The sequence below is a fragment of the Stenella coeruleoalba genome (genome assembly GCF_951394435.1).
Source record: "Stenella coeruleoalba genome assembly, chromosome: 20".
NCBI lineage: Eukaryota > Metazoa > Chordata > Mammalia > Artiodactyla > Delphinidae > Stenella > Stenella coeruleoalba.
The window spans coordinates 45,673,043-45,679,886 of record NC_137166.1 but is presented as its reverse complement, the minus strand read 5'-3'; positions in this window follow the sequence as shown (position 1 = coordinate 45,679,886).

The following is a 6,844-nucleotide window of genomic DNA, read 5'->3' as shown; positions in this document are numbered from 1 at the left end:
TCCGGAGCCGCGCCCCTGCCGGATGTTTCTCAGCCTGGAACCTTGCGAAACCAGTGACATGTTTCCCCCTCCTGGCCGCTGCCAACATTGCAATCTTGGCAATCGGTGCAGGAGCAGGGCCCTGTTTTCCTTGGTTTCATCTTAAAGAGAGGTGGAAAATCCTGTGGGACCACCAAGCCTGGGCGCCAGTTCGAGCCCTTCCAGGACCTGAGCTTTTTCTGTACTTTGCAAACCGCCTATAACTACCTTTCCCCATGCTGGCCCTTCTGAATATGTTTCTGGGGGGCAGTGGAATGAGGGGTCCCCTGCGGAGACCTGAGAAAATCTGGCATCCCTTGGGACTCCAGGGCTCATTGTTAAATGAATTAATTTTTATTTTATGTGTGTTTTCATGTAGTTACTGAACATTAAAAAATGTTTGTAAAGATAATATACTACACAGTTCGAATTTCAACAAATACAGTGGAAAGGAAGGCACTATTAACACAATCACAAAGGGGTTGGATTCTGCCGTTTAGATGGTAATGATTCATCAGTGTTAATTTCCTGACTTTCACCTCTGTCTTACCGTGTATATAGTGGAGAATGTTCTTATTTATACAAAATACAAACTATTCGGAGATAAAGAGGCAGCATGTTGGCAACTTATTCATAAATCGTTCAAGAAAAAACTGAAGTTTATATTGTACTTAAAACTTTTTGTCATTTCAAGAAATATATATATATATTATATCATAAATGTATGATATGATCTTATATGTAGAATTCCCTAAAGATTCTCCCCCCCCATTGCTAAAACTTGAATGAATGAATTCAGAAAAGTGGCAGGACACATAGTCAACACACAAAAATCAGCTGCATTTTCCTACACTGAGACTTTGTTTTTGTAACAGAGAGATATATACACAGCTTCACTCATTTTGCTGGCTTCCCAGGACTCCACTGCAAGGAGTAACACAACTGAAGTCACTTGAACCCGCTGGATGTCTACTGGTGTCACATCATCTCCTACCTACAAACGACTCTTCAGTGAGTTTCCTTGGACCTACCTACAACAGCCCAAAGCTTTTACCTTTTTAATAATCTCCACTGTTATTAGAAAATATATGCATAAAAAAATAAGGAAAATATATGCACACTTATTGTATGGTTTTGAATGAGAATTTTTAAATTACCCACAATTTTACCACTCTGAAATAATCACACAGTATATTAGTGTGTTTCTTTCTAGTCATTTTTCTCTAATAATTTATCTACATTGTACATTTTGGGGGAAACTGGAATATATATATTTATATACCTATTTAGCTAACATTTCCTGAGTCCCTACTATGTGTTAGTCACTGTGCTAACCATTCGTTCAATCCTTAAAACGACTCTCTGAGATACTTTTTTTTTTTCATTTATAGAAAGACAATATTTTTTATTTTAAAAAATTTAAAAATTTTTTTATTGAAGTATAGTTGATTTACAGTGTTGTGTTAATCACTGCTGTACAGCAAAGTGATTCAGATATATATATATAGATATATATATACATTCCCTATTTATTTATTTATTTTGGGCTGCACTGGGTCTTTGTCGCTGAGCGCGGGCTTTCTTTAGTTGCGGCGAGCGGGGGCTACTCTTTGTTGTGGTGCGCAGACTTCTCATTGCGGTGGCTTCTTTTGTTGCGAAGCATGGGCTCTAGGTGCGTGGGCTTCAGTAGTTGTGGCACGAGGGCTCAGTAGTTGTGGCACGCGGGCTTAGTTGCTCTGCGGCATGTGGGATCTTCCTGGACCAGGGATCGAACCCGTGTCCCCTGCATTGGCAGGCGGATTCTTAACGACTGCGTCACCCGGGAAGCCTCCCGTTTTAATTAGATTGTTTGTTTTCTTATTATTGAGTTATGAGTTCTTTATATTTTCTGGATATAGTCCTTTGCCAAATATATGTATTGTGAATCTGTAATATGTATTCTCCTCTATGTAAACACAGACTAAAAACAAAAGACTAATTTTTTTTCATTTTTTAAACTGTGCCTTTCTCAGAGCAGAAGTGTTTAATTGATGAATTCCACCATATCAGGGTTTTGTTTTTTTTTTTCTGTTATGCTGTGTGCCTTTGTGTCCTATTTAAGAAACCTTTGGAAATTCCCTAGCGGTCCAGTCGTTAGGACTCGGCACTTTCACTGCCAAGGTCCAGGTCCAACCCCTGGAGCGAGAACTAAGATGCTGCAAGCCTCTCAGCATGGCCAAAAAGAAAAAGAAAAAAGAAAAAAAAGAAATTTTTGTCTACCTAGGGTCACAATTTTAAAAATGTTTCCTTCTAGCTGTTTTATAGTTGTAGCACATATGCTTGGGTCTATGATCTATTTTTAGTTAATTTTTTGTATGGTGTGATGTAAGGGTTGCGGTTCACTTCTTACCATATGGACTTCTAGCTATTTCAGCACCACTTGTTGAAAAGATTGTCTTTTCTCCCATTGAATTACCTTGGTTATTTTGTCAAAAGTTAATTGACCATATATGTGTGTGTTTATTTCTGGCCTCACTAGTCTTCTAACTCCTTGATCTTTTTGTTTACCTTTATGCCAATATGACACTCCTGATTTCTGTAGTTTTATAGTAAGTCAAAAATCACATAGTGGGCTTCCCGGGTGGCGCAGTGGCTAAGAATCTGCCTGCCAATGCAGGGGACATGGGTTTGAGCCCTGGTTCAGAAAGATCCCACATGCCATGGAGCAACTAAGCCTGTGCGCCACAACTACTGAGCCTGCGCTAGAGCCCCCGAGCCACACTACTGAGCCCACGTGCCACAACTACTGAAGCCTGCGCGCCTAGAGCCCGTGCTCCGCAACAAGAGAAGCCACCGCAATGAGAAGCCCGCACACCACAACGAAGAGTAGCCCCTGCTAGCCACAACTAGAGAAAGCCCGCGTGCAGCAACAAAGACCCAACACAGCCAAAAATAAATAAATAAAATAAAATCTATTTTTAAAAAAGTCTATAAAAAAAAATCACATAGTATAAGTCTTGCAACATTGTTCTTTTCAAAATTACTTTGTTGTAGGTCTTTTTTGTATTCATATACATTTTAAAATTTTTATCAGCATTTTTAAAATTCATTAATTTATTTATTTTTAAAAATTATTTATTTATTTATTTTTGTCTGTGTTGGGTCTTCGTCGCTGCACTCAGGCTTTCTCTAGTTGCGGTGAGCGGAGGCTACTCTTCGCTGCGGTGCGCGGTCTTCTCATTGTGGTGGCTTCTCTTGCAAAGCACGGGCTCTAGGCGCGCGGCCTTCAGTAGTTGTGGCATACGGGCTCAGTAGTTTTGGCTTGTGGGCTCTACAGCACAGGCTCCGTAGTTGTGGCACACGGGCTTAGCTGCCCTGCAGCATGTGGGATCATAGCTCCCCGACCAGGGATTGAACCTGTGTCCCCCACATTGGAAGGCAGATTCTTTACCACTAGACCACCAGGGAAGTCCCTTGGAGTCTGTTTTTAAGGAACTCACACTAAGACACAGGGCGATTTAAATATATGTTTCATTTAAGTTAAACTCCAGGGGCCATCAGTTGGCCTAAGGTGGAATACACACTTCCAGAAGAGTCAGCCAGCATCTGATCAAAAGCCAAATAGGCAATTACCTCAAGGGCTTCAACTATCTTTGAGAAACACCAGAGACTTCACTAATTAGCATGATGAAAGTTAGAAATGGCTTTTCATTTGCATATTGAGTGGCTTATTAATAATTAACATAGTGGGTGTTAAAAATGGCCTGTTATTGATGAAATTGGTAGCTTGCAGTGTTGACTAAAGTATTTTAGACACTTTCCACCCTTGTTTGAATAGTGTATAAGAATCTAGTAAACTTTCATCATTTTCCGTAAGGTGAAAAAAGAAACCTACAGATTAAAAGCGATTTAAGAGGCATGTCAATCAACTTCAGTGAAGCTACCTTATTTGGGTCCTGATCCAAATAAACTACTAATAATTTTATTACATTTATGAGACAATTGGAAATGTGGATATTTGATGATATTAAGGAATTATTGTTAATTTTCTTGGTGTGACAATGGTATTCAGGTTATAGTTCTCTTTAAGAGTTTCTATCTTAGAGAAATACATTGAAATATTTACTAAGGAAATGAAATGATGTCTGGGATTTGCTTCAAAATTATACAAGAGGGGTGGGGTAGAAGTGAAGCTGGATTTGAGTTAAAAATTGTTGAGTCTGGCTGATCAAGATACGAGGCTTCATTATATCCTTCAGTCTGCTTCTGTTTGTGTTTTAAATTTTCTGTAACAAAAGGTACTGCTTTTAGAGAACAGTGTCATACTGTGGGTATTCTTCTGAGGCTTGCTTTTTCACTGAACATTATGTTTCTAAGGGTCACCCATGCTGTATCTGCAGTTCATCCAATTTTCACTTCTGTGAAGTCTTCCCTAATTTTCTCATTGTGCTGACAAAAGATATTTGAGATGTTTTCAGGTTTTTGCTATTACAAACCATACTGCTATGAACGTTTTTGAACACGTCTCCTGGGATACATGTCACATGCGTTTCTTTAGGATACGTATACCTGGGAGTGGAATTGCTGGGTTATAGCATAGGCATTTGCTGAGTAATGCCAAATTGTCTTCTAAAGTGTTTGTACCAAGTTACACCTCTCCATCAGCACTTCTGTTGCTCCACATCCCTGCCAACACTTGGTATTTTCAGACTTCTTAACTTTCTTCCTCATCTAGTGGGATAGTGGTATTTCATATGGTTCTAATTAGCATTTCCTTAGCATATGCATATTAGCATATGCTTATTGGCCATGCTGCTTATTCGGCAACTGCTTATTCATGTTTTTGCCTGTTTTCTATTGAGTCAACTTGTTTATTTACAGGGGCTCTTTGTATATTCTGAATACTGACCTTTTGAGAAGCAGTATAGTATAATCAGTAAGCCAGACCACCAGATTAAAATCCTGAGTGTGCAACTGTGAGAGCATGGCCACAACACCACACTTCCCTGTATCTCAGTTTCCTCATCTGTAAAATGGGGTCACTATAAACCTTACCTTTTGCTATGGGCTGAATATTTGTACCCCTCCCCACCAATTCATATGTTGAAGCCCTAACTCCCAATGTGGTGGTAGTTAGAGGTGGGGGCCTTTGGGAGGTAATTAGGTTCAGATGAGATCATAAGGGTGGGGAATCCCCATGATGGAATTAGTGCCCTGATAAGAAGAGGAAGAGAGAGAATTCTCTGGTGGACCAGTGGTTAGGACTCAGCACTTTCACTGCCGGGGTCTGGGTTCAATCCCTGGTCGGGGAATTAAGATCCCACAAAAACAAACAAACAAACAAAAAAAAACAGATGGGACATAGAATTAAATATAGTGAAAAACTATAGATCTTCCAAATGAAAAAAAATAAATAAAAAAGAAGAGGAAGAGACACCAGAGCTCTCTCTCTGCCATGGAAAGATACACCAAGAAGATGGCCGTTTGCAAGCCTGGAAGAGAGCTCTCAGCAGGACCTGACCATGCTGACACCCTGATCTGGGACTCCCAGGCTCCAGAACTGAGAAATAGTCATTGTTGTTTGAGCCCCCAGTCTGTGGTCTTTGCTATAGCTGCTATAGATCTCTTGTGCACAGTCACAGCAAGTGCTCGGTAAATAGTAAGCATTTGTTATTATATGTGTAACAAATACCTGCTCTCTATGGTGGGTCTTTTCATTTTCATGATAGCATTTCAGGCAAAAAAAAAAAAAATATTTTTTTAATTTGGCTCAAGTGCAGCCTTAACTTGGTGAAACAGGAACACTCTACTTTGCTGGTTAGGTAAGGAAGCAGGAGTAGAAGCCGAGTAACTGGCACCAGACCCCTTACTCCATGACAGTGAAGGAATTCCTTACTCCACAGGGAATCGATGTCCTCGACATTCCGGCTAGCGCACCGCTGCAGAAATCATGCCAACTGAATTAGGAAGGTTTCTTTTGGTTGCTAGTGACATAAATAAATAAATAAATAAATAAAATAAATGGGAAAAAGAGAGGAGAATTATTGACTCCGTTAATGTAAAAGTCTGGTTTTGAGCACACCCGATTGAGGGGTTGTCTGCTCGCGGGAATCTTGCCACTGGCTCTGCTTCCCTCAGCGTTGTCCTCACTCTCAGGCAGGGTCTCCGGACTACACGGCCAAGGTAGAGCTGAGCCACTCGGGGCTTACATGCCGTCCGCTTAGTGGCCTCAGGGAAATAGAAGCCCTGTCCTGACTCCCAGGTACTGAACAAGGGGTGTGACCGAGGGGCGTGACCAGGGGCTGACGTGCTCTGATTGGCTGTTCTGAGTCACATGCACTTCCCTGGAGCTGGAGGGAGGGGCCAGCCCTACCAGAGCCACAGGGCTTGAGAATAAGGGGCCCGTGGGTCCCCAAAACATAATGGGGGTGCTGATTCCGGAAAGAGGTCGGGGGTGCTGGGCTCACAAAGCATCTACTACAGTAACATCAATGCGTTCTTCTTACCTTGGCTGGGGAAAGCATATTTGGGACTCCGGATTCAAGGAGCGATGTGGGGAGTGATGATCGAGAGAACACTTGCTTGTGGGTTGTGAGCAGAGCCCTGAAGCATGGCAGCCGGCAGGCAGCTAGGAAGAGCAGCAGCCTGGAGGGGCCTTGCAGGAGGGGCCGGGGAAGGGGCAGGTAGGAGGCCAGAGCATCTGACAGGATCCATCATTGCGAGATGTCAGGTTTTACTAAAAGCTTCCTCCTACTGTTAGTGGTACTTTGGGGCAAATAAAGAGGAGAGGGCTGTGACCTCGCGGGGTGAGAACATGGAGAACAGATAATGGGATGGTGGAAGTGAC